Here is a 17,312-nt window from a genome sequence, read left to right as displayed (position 1 = left end):
TCCTGCCTTCCTCATCCATTCATTCTTTTATAAAGTTTTCTTTCCTTACATTTTTTGATTGGATACATTTATTTTTTGTTTAATTTAATTTTAATTTCTTTTATACATTCAATCACATACATCCCTTAGGTTATAAAATGAATGTTCCAACATGAATACCTTTCTCACCAGTCCAGCTAGGGATACTATACATGTTATCATCAACAGATAATAACCCATTTCTTTGTCCCATAAATGTCTTGCCTCTCTATTTTTCTCCTTAATGTCCTTCTTCAGACTCTCCTCCTTCTCACACCCTCTTCCCACATTGTGTCTGGTATCCATAACCATTTTCTATGTTTCTATATCCTCTAGCCATTTCATTTTGGCTATAGGATGTAGACACATTCATCTTCCACATTCATTTCCTTTCTGTAAAAAGTCAGGGTCTTTTTTGTTGTTGTTTGTTTGTTTGTTTGCTTTTTTTATGGCTGAGTAGTATTCCATAGAGTATATGTGCCACACTTTTTCAATCCTCTCCTCTGTTTGTGGACATTTCCATGTCTTAGCAATTGTGAATAATGCCATAATAAATGTAGGTGTGCAAACACTTTTCTGGCTAAGCAATCTTCTGGCCCTTGGGTAGATACCAAGGAGTGGTATTGCTGGATCATATGGTGGTTCTACCTTTGAAGAATCTCCATATTGTTCTCCACAGTAACTAAGACCAAAAAATAAAATGGTGTCAGTGGGGATGTGGTGAAAGGGGCACTCTCCTACACTGCTGGTAGAAATGTAAATTGGTCTTTCCCTTTTTTTTTTCTAATTTCTATGATAAGTGTCAGGTTGGTTTTCACTGCCAGTTCTTTGTTAGCTTTCTTCCCAATTTCTTATTCATTCATTAACTCTAACAGTGTGCCTTTTCCTCCAAATTCAGTGTATACACTTTTTTCATGTGATTTCATTGACTATTTTTTTAATAAAAGTGCTTGCACTGATAACTTTCAAAATACACGTCTAAACATTAATTTCATTATCTGGCTATTTATTGGATTTCTCCTATCTCAACTGAGATCAAATTTCATGTTTAAAAGCAGTGAACTAATCATATTTCGTTGCCTTTTTTTCTGTATGTTAATCACTCAAGCCACATAATGAGATGTGATATTGGAATCCTTTCTCATATTTAATACATATTTCTCCCTCCTTTACCATCAGTATACACTCAATAGGTCATCAGATGAACCACATATTACTCATAAGTCTATTCATTGATATCACTTAATCAGTCCTTTAATACTTCCTCCTGGATTAATGTGAAATAGGTTATATTGCCCCAAGGGAGAGTATCATCTGATCTGTTCTCCACAGTAAGTACAAGTTGCCACTAAAAAATATTTACTTTCATTTCATTTTCTAGTGACTGTGTACCTTAGTCATTATAAAAAAAAATAAATACTCCTTAAATTCACAAATAACTTTTTTAAAATTACACTTAATTATTCTCTATCTTTATACTTAGAATCTACTATATTATCTCCTTTTATTTTATACCTAAATAATAGCATATAGTAAGATACCAACCCACTGTGTGCTCCTGAGACTTAGCAAGAGCTGCTCCTTCATCCGAGAGTCCTCTGTTGTATTTCTTCACCCATCTTATTCTAATCCATCTTCAAAACATAGGTCAAGTGATATCTTCTCCAAAAATAATTCAAGGATATCCTCGGTTACTCCTACCTTGGTCTAACTTTAAAAATCTCTTCAGAGTGCTTCCAAATGCCTTGGACAAGTTCTATCCTTGCATTTCATCAGATTTTAGCATTCTAATTAATTTTTTCACCAATCTTTTCCATTATACTATCTATTCCTCAAGGACAAAAATGTTTATTACAATCACATTTTATAACTTTGGCAGCTTGAACAGAGAATAGATGTTTGATTGAGTGAATAAATGAATATGTGAACAGGTCCATACTAAAACAAGTACATTCTGAGCACTCTCAACCTTATGAATTTCATGGGTTTTGTATTCTTCTGTCAACACTGCTAAACACTGGTAAGGAATATTTATTTAAATGTATTTATATCTTTCTCTTTATGAGGGTTTCTAAATTTAAATCAAAGGGCAATGCTAGATTTTCATTAATGGTAATAATTGGCATCTAAGACTTCCTGGGTAGGGGAGATACTAGCAATTTTATAAATCTGAATCACTCAACATAGCTGAACATATGGACTAACAAAAAGAAAATGAGAAAACTACATACATTCTACACTTTCAACATGATTATAAGTTGGAGGACATTGCAAACTTCAAATGAGGAAAAGAAGCATCAATAGATAGTTTACACATACATACATATATATATTATATATATATATATATAATATACACACACATAGAGAGAGAGAGAGAGATTTTATAAATTTTATTTATTTATTTAGTGTCAGGTTGGTTTTCACTGCCAGTTCTTTGTTAGCTTTCTTCCCAATTTCTTATTCATTCATTAACTCTAACAGTGTGCCTTTTCCTCCAAATTCAGTGTATACACTTTTTTCATGTGATTTCATTGACTATTTTTTTAATAAAAGTGCTTGCACTGATAACTTTCAAAATACACGTCTAAACATTAATTTCATTATCTGGCTATTTATTGGATTTCTCCTATCTCAACTGAGATCAAATTTCATGTTTAAAAGCAGTGAACTAATCATATTTCGTTGCCTTTTTTTCTGTATGTTAATCACTCAAGCCACATAATGAGATGTGATATTGGAATCCTTTCTCATATTTAATACATATTTCTCCCTCCTTTACCATCAGTATACACTCAATAGGTCATCAGATGAACCACATATTACTCATAAGTCTATTCATTGATATCACTTAATCAGTCCTTTAATACTTCCTCCTGGATTAATGTGAAATAGGTTATATTGCCCCAAGGGAGAGTATCATCTGATCTGTTCTCCACAGTAAGTACAAGTTGCCACTAAAAAATATTTACTTTCATTTCATTTTCTAGTGACTGTGTACCTTAGTCATTATAAAAAAAAATAATAACTCCTTAAATTCACAAATAACTTTTTTAAAATTACACTTAATTATTCTCTATCTTTATACTTAGAATCTACTATATTATCTCCTTTTATTTTATACCTAAATAATAGCATATAGTAAGATACCAACCCACTGTGTGCTCCTGAGACTTAGCAAGAGCTGCTCCTTCATCCGAGAGTCCTCTGTTGTATTTCTTCACCCATCTTATTCTAATCCATCTTCAAAACATAGGTCAAGTGATATCTTCTCCAAAAATAATTCAAGGATATCCTCGGTTACTCCTACCTTGGTCTAACTTTAAAAATCTCTTCAGAGTGCTTCCAAATGCCTTGGACAAGTTCTATCCTTGCATTTCATCAGATTTTAGCATTCTAATTAATTTTTTCACCAATCTTTTCCATTATACTATCTATTCCTCAAGGACAAAAATGTTTATTACAATCACATTTTATAACTTTGGCAGCTTGAACAGAGAATAGATGTTTGATTGAGTGAATAAATGAATATGTGAACAGGTCCATACTAAAACAAGTACATTCTGAGCACTCTCAACCTTATGAATTTCATGGGTTTTGTATTCTTCTGTCAACACTGCTAAACACTGGTAAGGAATATTTATTTAAATGTATTTATATCTTTCTCTTTATGAGGGTTTCTAAATTTAAATCAAAGGGCAATGCTAGATTTTCATTAATGGTAATAATTGGCATCTAAGACTTCCTGGGTAGGGGAGATACTAGCAATTTTATAAATCTGAATCACTCAACATAGCTGAACATATGGACTAACAAAAAGAAAATGAGAAAACTACATACATTCTACACTTTCAACATGATTATAAGTTGGAGGACATTGCAAACTTCAAATGAGGAAAAGAAGCATCAATAGATAGTTTACACATACATACATATATATATTATATATATATATATATAATATACACACACATAGAGAGAGAGAGAGAGATTTTATAAATTTTATTTATTTATTTATTTATTTATTTCTATAGAGGCAGAGAGCCAGAGTGAAAGACAGGCAGACAGTACTCCCAAATGAGTTTTGATGCCACAGTCCCAATCTTAGCTTCACCAAGCCCTGAATCATGGGCATACATGTGCCGAGTGTACTCAAAAAGGTCTCCAGCACAAACCCTTAGAACTCTCTCACGTGGATCAGCCTATCAGCATGTTGCATTTTGTAACCACACCACTGTTTTACCCCTGAAAAATAGGTATTTTTGACAGTACAATCTTCCTTCCTCAGAACTCCCAGTTAACTAGTATCACAGATTCTTGGTGCCTACCTTGTTTTGGTTGGTCTGGGAATGAACCTGGTCCTCCCATGTGGTCCAGCCTCCTACATTAGTGCCTTTTGGCTTATGCCACCATGGCCGAACCAAGATGTTTCTTGAGTAAAGAAATCTCCAGGGAAAAAATATCCAGGACAAGAACAGGGAACCAGAGTGCCAAAGACCAAAAAACAATTATGTCAAGGAAGAAAAATAGACTCAAGAAAAAGACTTTCCCCCAAGCAAAACTACTGTTTAGTAAACTAAGTTGGTAAAGTGAAGTTGTAGAGAGTATTGATCAGTTTTCACAAGCCAATAACTCTGGAAAGATAATTTAAAAAGAAATAAGGATACCCTTTGGAAACTTACAAATAAAGAGAACAAAGTGGGAAAAGGTAGGAGTCTTGCAGACAGAAGCAAAACAATGAGGGACAGACTGCTAATACCTGTCCAAGTAAAGCCATAGCAATTAATGACAAAGCTATATAGATGCGTTGAAATACGAGGCAGGCCTAAAATAGGAAACTCATAATGAACTTTAAAACACCAACTTTGACTGCAAATCCAGATATGCAAGCAGTCTTCAGCCACAGAATGTACTATAATAAAAGAAAAATATGAAAACCAAAGTGTTTAGCTGAAAATTCCCTTACAGAAAATAAAAGGAAGAAAAATGAAAAAGAAGAGCAGATGGAAACATTAACAAAACATTATACATTGAATTAAGTATTATAAAACAAAAATATGGGGATGTTTTTAAAATGCCATAAATCATAAATGCAAAATGAGCACATAGAAAAGTACAAAATGTAGGAATAAATAAGATGAGTTGAAAATCTGGGGAAAAAATACAGAAGAAAAGGAAAAGAATCATACATGATAAAAATGCCTACAAAAGAATGATTCAAGTGAAACCAAAATAAATATACTTGAATAAAAGCAAGAAAATAAGAAAAAGAATGAATGCATATGTGGTTAATAAAGAAAGAAAGATAAGCATTAAAAAATCAAAAAAGAAAGAGAAAATTATAGATTAACATTGTTAATATGCACATAAAATACTAAAGAAAACATTACCAAATAGAATCTAACCCCATTAAAAACATAATACATGAGGAAATTGATTTATTTGAGAATACAAGTCATATCAACATTGTGACATTCATTAATTATGATGTACCACATTAGTAGACTTAAAAGAAAAATCACATTACTATTTACATAAATGTTGAATAACTTTTGACAAATTTCAACACTCATCACTGATAAGATCACTCAAAAAAATAGGGATTGATAGATAATTTCTTAGCATAATGAAATTGTCATAAAGTCAGCATCTTAGTTATGGAGAAAACTTAGAGCTATTTTCCCAGAAATTAGGTTAAAGGATTATGTGCCTACTATAATCACTAATATTAAGCTTTGTTCTAGAGCTATAGTAATTCAATTGGACAAGAAATAATTGGATAAGTAATAATTAGGAAAAATTTTAAAATAAAACTACCGCTATTTTCAGGTAACAAATAATCTGAAAATACTGGTAAATCCCTAAAAAATCAATAATAAGATAACTCTAAAACTATAATAATGTATAAGCAACACTATATAAAATTAATACAGAAGAATCAGACCTTTTATCTACACAAAGAATTAAAATATAATAAAGAAATGCCTGTTTAATAAAGTAACAAAGACTATCAAATACTTCAGAATACACATACTAGACGATATGCAATATTAGTAATAGTTCTTTGAACTCCTGAAAGATTTAAAAGTCAATTTGAATAAACAAGCAAACAAATCCTTTCTTTATGTATTGGATTAGTCAATATTATAAGAATATAAGTTTTCCCAGAATGCTTTTTGTTTTGCTTTGATTTTGTCAGAGGGTGCATGCATTCACCAGAGAGAAACTGAGAGAGAGGGAAAGGAGAAATCCTCCTCTGTGGGGAATGGTAATGAAGCAGTCCCTTCATCTCTTTCCCCCTTCAGGATTTTGGAAACACACGCACACACACACACACATAATCTCAAGTGCCTGGAGAGTTACTCAAGCTCCTAAACCAGCAGTTCGCCTTGTGAGATTCTTAACCATGAGGCCACAAAGCTGCTCATCCTAAATAATTTATAAATTCAATTCAGCGCTGGTAAAAACACTTATGTTTTTAAATTTTATACAGATACCAAATTTCATATGAAAAATAAATAGACAACAATAGCAAGGAAAATACTAAATAAGAAATGCCCCAGGAGAATTTTATATTGGTAATATTGGGAAAGTGAAAAAAAAAAAAAAGACAAAAAAGGAAAAATATATGCAAGAAGTGTCACAGGTAAAGGGACAATTTTTCATTGATATATTATAATTGTACATTATCTTTAGGCATATGAAGTGATTTTTTCAGTAGATAAATACAAGGTGTAATGATTAGATCAGTTTAATTAGTATACCAAACATCTCAACAATTTGTCATTACTTGTGTTGGGGACATTCAAAATCCATTTTTTAAAAGAGTTCTTTTATTGCATGAAAGTGTGAGACAGAAAGACCTTAAAATGGTCCAACTTCATGATCCCCATCGCTCCAACCCCAGTCTTTCCAACCAGCTAGTATCATGAGTGTGTGCTTGGTGTGTAAAAGTCAACCTGGGAACCAAACTCAGTGCCTTCCAGATGTACCTAACATCCCTTGAGCAGCATTTGTGTCACTGAACCAGCTCTAAAATTCAAGTTCTTAACATAAAATAAATTTTGAATATTGAAGTAAAACAACATTAGGGAAAATATGTGAACAGGAAATTGAATAAAAAGATGTAAATGCCTACTAGGATTAACAAAACATGTTCAACTTCACAATAAGACAAATACAAAGTTTAGGTTATGTACTATTTCTCACCTATATTATTAAAAATGTTTGGAATATGGAAACACTTTTTATGAGCAAAGCTATAGAGAAATAGTCACTTTTGCTCATTGTTGATGGGCATACCTACTGATAAAATCAAATGGAGGATGTGGCAGTGAGATACATTGGTCGTCTTAAAATATTCATACACTAGTCTTAAGGTCTTAAGAATTCATAAATTAATTTACATGACCAAAGAGACTTTACAGATGTGACTGTGGTTATGAAACTTGAGAAATTTTCCTAGTTATTCAGGGAGGTCCAATATTAAAAGCAGAGAACCTTTACTCCTAAATCCAAGGTTATTAGGAAACTCCTACACTTCACTGGGCTTTCTTTCCAACAATTTCATTAGGTTCTCATGGTAAGGATCCAAGAAAGGTCTCTTCATGGTTCTGGTGGAGCAAATAGTAATTATAAAATACAACCAGAGTCTTTTCCATAATAAAGACTAACTCGCCAGGGAAAAAGACCTAGCCAGAGATTTCACCCAGCTGGGGAAAGGAATGATTTCAACAGCCCTTGTCAGTCTTCTTGTCTTCTCTAAAGAAGAAAAGAGAGTGTACAGGGGCCATTAATGCAATAAAATACAGAGGGAGCCCTGAATCCAGGGAAGACAGTAGGGCTGGGGAAACAATCCACACCACTGGAGAAACACTTGAATCAGCCTTCTGACACAAGTCTATTTGAAGACTGAGATTTAGGGACTAGCAGTTAGCTTAATGGCTATGTCGCTGGACTCCCATGTAGTCGACCACAATTCGAGTCCAGGACCCGATGGCTTAAACTCACGCCGGGCATGCGTGTGTGCATATGTGCCCAAGATCCCGAGAGGAGATTGGAAGAGAAGGCATTGTGGCATGGACGTCCCCCCGGGGGATGATTTCTAGCTTTCTGTCTCTCTGTCTCTCTCTGTCTTCCTGGCGAGCACACGTGCCTTATAGCAAAAACCTCTCAAAAAAAAAAAAAAAAAAAAAAAAAGACTGAGATTTAATTGTGAGATTATAAAGTATTTCTTTCTCCTAAACCTTAAAAGCATGACAACAGAATGCATGGATAACAGTGGATTACAGCAGAGAATGCTGCAAGACACAGACTCCATCTGAAGCAAAATTCTTAGAAAGCCCCAAGTCAAAAGGACAGCAGACTCTGGCCCCCACAGCTACAGCAAACATTTATCACAGCCCAGCTAGTAACCAGATTAACACAGTTTCACACTAAACTACTGTATAAAGCACATCTGATTATCAACAACAAACCAAGCTTCTTGCCAGCAAGCAAGAAAATACAAACAAAAGAAAAAAAAATCAGTTATCAGAACTAGAACAAAGATGCTAGAATTAATGAGCTGATAATTTTAAATAATCTATGTAGATATGTTTTATTCCATTTATCCTGTTCGTTATTGAATTATGGTCACACTTTTCTAGTGGGAAGTTTTTGTTGTAGTTTTCAAATGAAACTCGTTTGGACATGGCATAGTACATATATATTGCTATATTAACTTTACTTACATATTCTTATTATATATATGCTAATGAGAAATACAGTTTTATTTATTTATTTATTTATTTTTAATGAAGGAGAGTATATCCCTATGGTAAAGTACAAAGCAAGGAGAGTAGGCAGCTCATGTCAAAAAGACCTGGTACTCCAGGGTGTCACTTAAATGCATTTTTAAGGGCACAACTTGGGTCATAAGTCCCAGGCACATGATCAATTCAACGATCACTTCAAGAGGGCACAGTCATCCTATGACTGATGAGGTGGCTGACATCCAAGTTTCTCTTCAGGTTTCTGAAGCCTTTCATCCAGAGCTTTTGAGCCCATAACCAGCAGTTTCCAGCCTGCAAAACATCCTCCATATCGAAATGGAAGCCTTATCGTTCCCTGAAATGAGCGTTTTAGAGCTCTAGTGGCCCTTATTCATGGCCAATATTGTTTCACTATGATACCCAAACTCTGAAGTCTTACCCTACTCTGAGCTATTGCATTGCAAACTGACTCTGTACTCAAAGAACCAGAGAAAATACACCTTACTTTTAGTTAAATCCTTATTTTCAGTTTGGGAAATTCTCATTTTTTTTTCTTCAACAGAAGGGGAAAACTGAGGACCCATTCTTCTCAGGGGGTCCTTCTCAGTTTCAGTCCCCCCCTCTTCTTTGAAAAACCTCTCAACCCTGAAGGAAAATTTGGCTACTTCTTGCTGAATGGGGACATAGTTTCAGAGGTCAGGATTGGAGGAAATGGCGTACCTTCATTTCTAAGTACTCAGAACTTTGCCTTTAGTTTTTCAATACCATTATGCTAGCACCAATTTCCATTGTTATGTTCCCAAATCTGAAAGTGCATTTAATTACCATGTAGACAAAGGACATAGTCAAGTTGCTATTCTATTTTCACTAATAGCCAAGTAGTTTATTACTTTATTTACCTAGATGAATTTTATTTTACCTCTGACTTGTAAGTGCAACATGAAATGTTGCCATCATACAAACTCCTCTCTAATAAGCCAAGACATAATTCAAAGCTATTTTATGGTTGAAGACAAATGTTGCCAATGGAATACAATGAAAACAGTGAGCTGAGGTGATCTGATAGCATTTTTTCTGGTCTGTAGTTTGTGTTTATACACCAGCTATTGTGATTCTGAGAGTCTATCAAGTTGGCCATTCTTAGTGTGTAAAATTTCAAGAAAATCAGTTTTAGCTTTAATGAATCAACATTTTTAAAAGTTAAGAAAAATTTGATTAAACCTTAAAGCAGGAAAAAGTTTAGGGTTCTGTCGAAACAGTAGAAAGATTTTAAAAACTCAAAAAAAAAAAAAAAAAGAACACCACTAAAATCTAGTAAAAAGTGCGCTAGAGTTTTCTTCTAAAACTTTTTTCTTTCCATTTCTCCTTTAACCAAAGAGAAGCACAGCAAAACTAATTTGCAAAAACAAAAACGTTTAATCTCAGTTTGGTCTGTTATTTGCACAAAGTCCAATAAGAATACTAATTGATTTAGTTGATTTTGCTGGAAACTTTTATTAGGAACTTCAGATTAGACTCTTTAAAATGCCTCGCAAAGCTACTGAGCCAAGTCAGGAATTCACCATCTGACTGTGCCTTTAAGTACCTATACTTGGAAGTCTTGGGGCCTGTCAAGAAGTGATATTTTTACTGCTTTAAAATTTCCTCTGCAGATGATGTTATTGTATTTTTATACTGAGATTTTATTAACTTCAATATATAAATAAAAGTGTTCCCTCTTTTCTTATTCTCTGAGATAGAAACTCACCAAAGGGGCTAACTCCTACTTGCAAAGGTTACTGCTGCTCAAGAGATGTTAAAGCCATATGGAAGATCATGGATTTGGGTGCCTGGCTGATCTGTACATGCTAGGAGCACGTATATCATCCCTGATCCTGGCTATAAGGGAAGCCTGAAGGATCACAGCATGTGGTCCTATTGATGATGCTCTTTCTCTCTCTGCGTATCTCTCGCTTTCTTGAAAGAAATAAACTTTCAAAAGAGAGATAGAGTCTTGCTTTTAAAAAAAATCTTCAAACCATCTCACCTTAAATTTGTGTTTTTGGAAATACTTTTATTTATGAATTTAATGTTTATGTAAAAAATAGAACTAATAGAAGTATTCATATGTTTATTTCTTCTTCAATCTATTTTTGTACATTTAATTGGTCAATATCTATTTGAAGCTGGAATGAGAATTCTTAAATTTTGTTTTAGTTTTTTATCACAAATTTTTTGTTGTTGTTTAGGTTTTTGCCATCGGGTGAATGTACTCACTACAAAAAGAGACAGAGAGAAGGAATGTAAGAGATCATTTCCCAAGAAGAAGGGTCATGCCACAATCCTTTCTCCTCCATTCTCCTCTAGGTACACACACACATATGCACTTAATGTGATTTTCAAGTTGCCAGATCCGACACTTGAACCATGTCCAGCTATGTGGAGTGCAGCACCATAACCATCAACATAACCATCAAGCCACCTGCTGACCCCTCATTATGAAATATTATACATATACACACACACACACACACACACGCAAGAGAAGAAAAGAATAAAGAGTACTACAAACATATGCCCATGTCCTAAATTTAACAATAGTTAGTATTTTTATAATTTCTTTATTTATTTTCTTAAATGTTTTGAAATAATTTACTTAAAAGTATTATTTTCATTACTTTGTCTTCAAAATATCAAGATAATTTTCAAGGACTAGTGAATTAAAGAATTAAAACGACTGGGCCAGCAGTTGGTGGTGGTTAAGGGCATTGGACTCCTCCATGGTCCCCCATGGTTTGAGTTCTGGACCTGGCAGCTTGTTTTCTCATTCCTCATCTCCCTTTTGCTCTGTCACTCTCTGGTCAAATTAAGATAAACAAATAAAGTTAAAATAAATTAATTCTTTTAAAAATATTAAAAAGAGGGACCAGCAGTTTGCATGGGGATTAAGGCACTGGATTCTCATATCACTGACTGCTGTCTGAGTCCTAGACTTAGCAGCTTGCTTTCACACTTTTTCTCTCTGTCTCTGCCTTTCTCTGGTCAAATTAAATGATAACAATAATAAATTAAATTAAATAATTCTTTAAAAAATTAAAATAAGCTTAATTGTCATCACAACAGTCTCTTTAACCTTTAGACAGGATTCCTATGTTTGCTGGAGAACAAAACAGAAATACTGATAAAATAAATTAGAAGAAAGATAAAGGGAAAGAAGGGAAAGAAGACATGAATATAAGGTGGTGCAGACAGTAGGGTGCCACTGCACAACACTGGAGCCATATGGGAAGGCCCAAGGTTCAGATCCTGGGTATTCCCTGGCTGGTAGGAAAGCTAAGGGGTGAGACCATGGAGAGATCCTGTTGAGAATACACATCTCTCTTTCTCAGAAGGAAGAAATAGAACTTTCAAAAAGAAATTTTAAAAGAAGAAAACGAAGAAGAGGAAGAGGAAGGGAAGGGATGAAGGAAAGAAGTGGAAAGAGAAAGAGGAGGAAAAAATCATGAAATACAATGTATTGGTAAATTTCTTAAATATAAAAAGATTGATGACTACATTAACATATCAAAGCAAATGTATTGCAATAAAAGGATTGAAGGGCAAGACACATTTACTATGCCAACAAAAAGTTTATTACTACATAACGCACATTGAAAGGCAAATCTTTGTCAGAGTGCAATGGCTGGCCATCTGACAAAACTAGACCTCTGAAGAACATCCTTAACCAGACACGAATATGCAGTTTGTCAAATTGTCTTCACATTATAATCAAAAACCAGGTGGTCCAAATGCAGTTTAACTATTAGGAAAAACAGGGAGTCAAGTCGTGGAGCAAAGCAAAGCTAACAGAATCAGGTTCTTACAGAAGATTAAATCTGTTGTAAATTTTCAAGTACTTATTCAGTAGAAAACAGAAGACCAGTATCTTCCATAGCATGATGGGCGCCAGCAGCCATATCCATAGCCCCCACAGCCACAGCCGTAGCCCAGTCTGCGGAAGCTGCCACACCCACACACCAAGGCAAAGCCTTTTGAAACCCTCCATAGCCGTAGCCCAGGCCTCCGTAGTAGCTGCCGTAGAAGCTCATGGTGTCAGGGGTAGTGAGTTTGGTTTGGTGTTGCAGGTTGGTTTTGTGGGTGTGACTGCACAAGGACATTTATATAGTCTGATGGATGTGGAGAGCCACACCTCTAACTGTCGTCATAAGAATTTATTACTTGAAAACTATGTCAACCATCTTGTTTCCTATCTATCCATGTCTCCCATTTGTTTATGTAACTATTTAAAAATTATGCAACATATTTGATTTTCTGCTTCAGTTGGATTCCTAGAAAAGTATTTTTACCCTAATAAAACATTATTGTTTTCATTATCACCACACATATTTGAGGTTTGGAGTTTCAAAATCCACAAACAACTCCACATAGCTTTAAATATCCTTCAAATTGCATCACGTGAGTTTGCATTTACCCCCAATTGCATGTTTTTCTTGGATAAACCATGACTGCTGATTCTTTTCAAAGTCAAGAATGTTATCTTTATTCTGCCGAGAATTCACATACACTAAACCTTAATTATTCCTTGAAATGCTAGTGCTATAAAAAAATGGCAATCAATTGTGATGTATGTCTTAATACAAAGTTATTTTAAAGTCAGCCGAGAACTACATTTGATGGCGCAATTATGGTTTTAAATTTTAAAAGAGCCATAAACTGATGTCAAAGAAATTTCTCAAGCAGAATGTCTCATGTAGTCTGTTTAATAGATACCATTGAAGACTATAAAGAAAAACTCCTTGCTAATCCCTCGTAAATAGTTCCCCCCCAATTGAGTCTTATTCCAAATTCTAAATTCGATAATATGTTAGGACCATATAATTACAGAATTAATGAGATTTGAGACATATTTCATTTCAATGCCCTTCATGTTACCAATGAAAATACTGTGATTCAGAGAGACAAGCAGAATTATGCAGCAATGATCTTCAGTGGCAGGTCAGAACTAAAACCTAAGTGCTTCAATTCTTGGCTGTAGATCAGCAGGTAAATTTTAAACTAAGGATATGACTACAAGACAGAAAGTTTCTTCTCTCACAGTTTCCAACTGTCTTATTTTTTGATTATTCTACTATCTGCTCACATCATCATTGTGATAAAATGATATGAAAACAGTTAACATGTACGTTTAGTAACTTCTACTTTAAAAAATAAAAAGCTCGGGGGTCAGCAAATGGCATGATAGTTACAGTTCTGGACTCGCACATGGACAACTGAGGTTCAAATCCTGTTCTTAGAAGTTTTAAACTAACACCAGGTGCATGTGCATGTGTCCCCAAGATCTTAAAAGAATGGAGGAGAAGGTATTGCAGTGTGGCCATCCCCCACAGGTTGATTTCTCGTTTTCTCCCTCTCTGTCTCTCTGTGGCACTGGAGAGTGCACACACACTTTGGCAAAAACCTCTTGAAAAAGCAAAAATGAAAACAAAGCCTAAAATAATTGACTATCACAGGGCCACTGGTGGTGGGTGGCCAAGACAGCTGAAATTTCACATGGCTGACTGCATAGTTTGAGTCCTGGACCCAGTAGCTTAGAAAGCATGCCACAGATAATGTGCACATATGCCCAAAATCCTGAGAAGAGCAAAAGAGGAGAAAGGATTGTGTCATGACCATCTCTTCTATAGTGTTTTCTCATTCCTGCCCCTCTCTCTTCAGGAAGCGCAGGTGCCCTAGAGCAAATAAAAGAAAAAAATAAGGAAAAAAGAAAGAGGAAAAAAGAAAGAAAAAGAAAGAAAGGAAGAAAGAAAGAGCAAAATGAAAGAGAAAGAAAGAAAAAGAAAGAAAATCTCAGAGTATAGGTAAATTTTGATCTTTGTTTATACTTACTAAATTGTTTCCTTTACCAGTTTATTAAGAGTTCTGTGTAATTGGGAACCAGCAGTTAGCGTAATGGCTATGTCGCTAGACTCCCATGTAGTCAACCGTGGTTCGCGTCCCAGACCCAATGGCTTAAAACCCATGCCGGGTGCATGTGGGTGCGTGCCCAAGATCCTGAGAGGAGAATGGAGGAGAAGGGATTGCAGTGTGACCATTCCCCCCTGGGGGGTGATTTCTCGCTTTCTGTCTCTATGTCTCTCTCTGTCTGTCTGGCGAGCGCACACGCCCCATAGCGAAAATCTCTCCAAAAAAAAAAAGAAAAGAAAAGAAAAAAGAGTACTGTGTAATTATATGCCATATGATGATGCTTTGCAATCAATAAATGAATGGGAATTTTTTTATTTGCCAGAGGGCATATAAACTATCCATAGAAAGAGACAAAGAGAGAGGCAGAAGGAGAAAGTGCCTCCTAGTAGTGGCAATGATTACCCCACAATCCCTTCTCTGCCATTTCTCCATCCTGTGGGGATTTGGGGTACATACGTGTACATACATATGCTGGGAATGATTTTTAAGCCACTGCGGTTGGGATTCAAAGTATAGAATCAGTCTTGTGAGATCTGACTCCCTTTACCACCAGACTACAGGGCAGACCCTAAAGGGAAATACTGATATTCTTAGTAAACAATCATTTCATTGGAATCTATTTCAATTAGATGATCTTAAACTCAGTAAAATTTAAGGTAAATTTTTAAAAATGCTATTATTTTTAGCACTTGTCATCTCCAGAAAAAGCCAGTTATTTTTGCCTGATAAAGGCAATATTAATAATAGAGAATCTCACAAGATCCAACCTAGGAGTTACCGTCTATGCCCCTCCGCTTTATTTGATCTTAAACATGAAGCCAGCCTGTAGCGCTGTTCTTGACTATACCTGAAATGTATACTTATTTGCCCCCTTTCATTCCCAGACCACACAGCTTCCGACACAGAACTGAAAGGACTAGACTCTCCACCAATCACCCTAGGACTCAGACTGGACATTCTTTTGTAGTAAGTATATTTATTTCCTCCAATTACTGAATAATTATTACATGTCCAGAACCAATATACTCAATGTAAACAAGGAAAAGATATCCCATGAACTTCCTCGAGGCTTCACTCTGGTATACAGATAGTGCAGAACTACGAATCACATACAAGGAAGTGAATTGAACACATATAAAAGGAGCTCTGTTTAGAAGTCTCAGAGATTGTCATACCTATGTCATTGTTTATAAAATAATCATGGGAATATCGACTTACTAGGAGTTTGGGTTGCTTTTTAGCTACATATCTACAATGTACTGTCCTTTTCCCTGAAGATCATAGTTTTTTTTTTAGTTGTCATTTCTTGATACTTTTGAATGACGTGATTCTTGCATTTAATCAGAAACTTCTCTTGCTGTCTCATCCTTCTGCTCTTGAAAACCATTTTCTCTATTATCTATATTCTCTATTTTTATAACTTTTGTTCCTTTTACTTCTTTATTGATCTTTCTCCTAAAAATGATAGTGGGTCTTCGATTATCCAGTTGTAGTCAATAAAAAAGCATACTTTTATTTTTAAGTTTTTATTTTAAGTTTTGTAATTTTTTTCTACTAGAAAACTTTATCAAGTGCTTAATGTGATCCAGACGTACAGGGCTGTACCTTGAGCATCCACCAGTGAATAAAACACCCTCTGTTCCGTATTCCACATATGCTGATAACACAACTTTCTAAAAGTCTTCTCTTTGGTTATTCTTTTATCCACCACAAAATTCACAATATTTTGTGGAACTTCCATATTAATTATTTGACATAGCATTGAAGGAAGTTGTATGTCTTAACAATGGCTAAAACCAAAATCGTTTCACACACACACACACACACACACACACACACACATACACATCTTACATTTTAAGAAAAAGTCATATTAGTGAACAAAAAGTAGCGAAATGTACTAGCAAATTATTTCTTCTGGGTGGAATTTTTTTTATTTTGCCAGAGGCTGTGTACATTCACCAGGGAGAGAGAGAAAGGCAGAGAAAGAGAGAGAGTGAAAGCAGGGAGAAAAATCTATTCTCTATTTCTCACTCTCTCTCTCTCTCTCTCTTTTTTTTTTTTTAGGATTCTGGGCACATATACACACCCACATAACACATACACATGGTATATTTTCCAAACTACCTGGTCCATGGCTTGAACCACATAGTTGACACTGTGGGATCCAGCTGCCTTAACCACCATGCCACTGGTTGACTCCAGATCTACTCTTTGTAGCTGAATTTTTTTGTTTTAAATCTCACACCACTCTGAATTTACTCAATGCTAATTTGTTGCCTTAAACCTCAGTTGAGCTCTCTATACCGTCCATAAACCCATCTTTGTTCCTTGCTCCATTCCTTACTTGCTACATGTTTGCCTTTAAAAACACCCTCCTATTCTCCCATTCTCACTTTCTGGCCCTACTTGACTTCAGTGCACAGAGCAAACAGTAACTACCCATTCAACAGCAGTGTCAGCAATTCTCTCTTATCTCTCATCTTCACACTTGTTTTGAAACCACCTACCTAATATTTTTCTCTTGCCTAAAGTTTCAAAATTTAGTTATACAAGCCAAGACCCTGGATTCATACCTAAGTCAAGCAGTTCTTTTTT

The 17,312-nt window shown here is 35.0% G+C and overlaps 1 pseudogene; it reads right to left on the bottom strand.

Annotated features, from left to right (window-relative positions):
- Window positions 1-12,650: 12,650 nt before the first annotated feature.
- Window positions 12,651-12,838, bottom strand: LOC102480867 (keratin-associated protein 19-7-like; annotated as a pseudogene).
- Between the last annotated feature and the right edge of the window lie 4,474 nt (window positions 12,839-17,312).

The sequence above is a fragment of the Tupaia chinensis genome, unplaced genomic scaffold (assembly GCF_000334495.1).
Source record: "Tupaia chinensis unplaced genomic scaffold, TupChi_1.0 Scaffold000443_1, whole genome shotgun sequence".
Classification (NCBI taxonomy): domain Eukaryota; kingdom Metazoa; phylum Chordata; class Mammalia; order Scandentia; family Tupaiidae; genus Tupaia; species Tupaia belangeri.
Note: the sequence above shows the minus strand (reverse complement) of the source record. Positions and strands in the feature narration are given on the sequence as shown.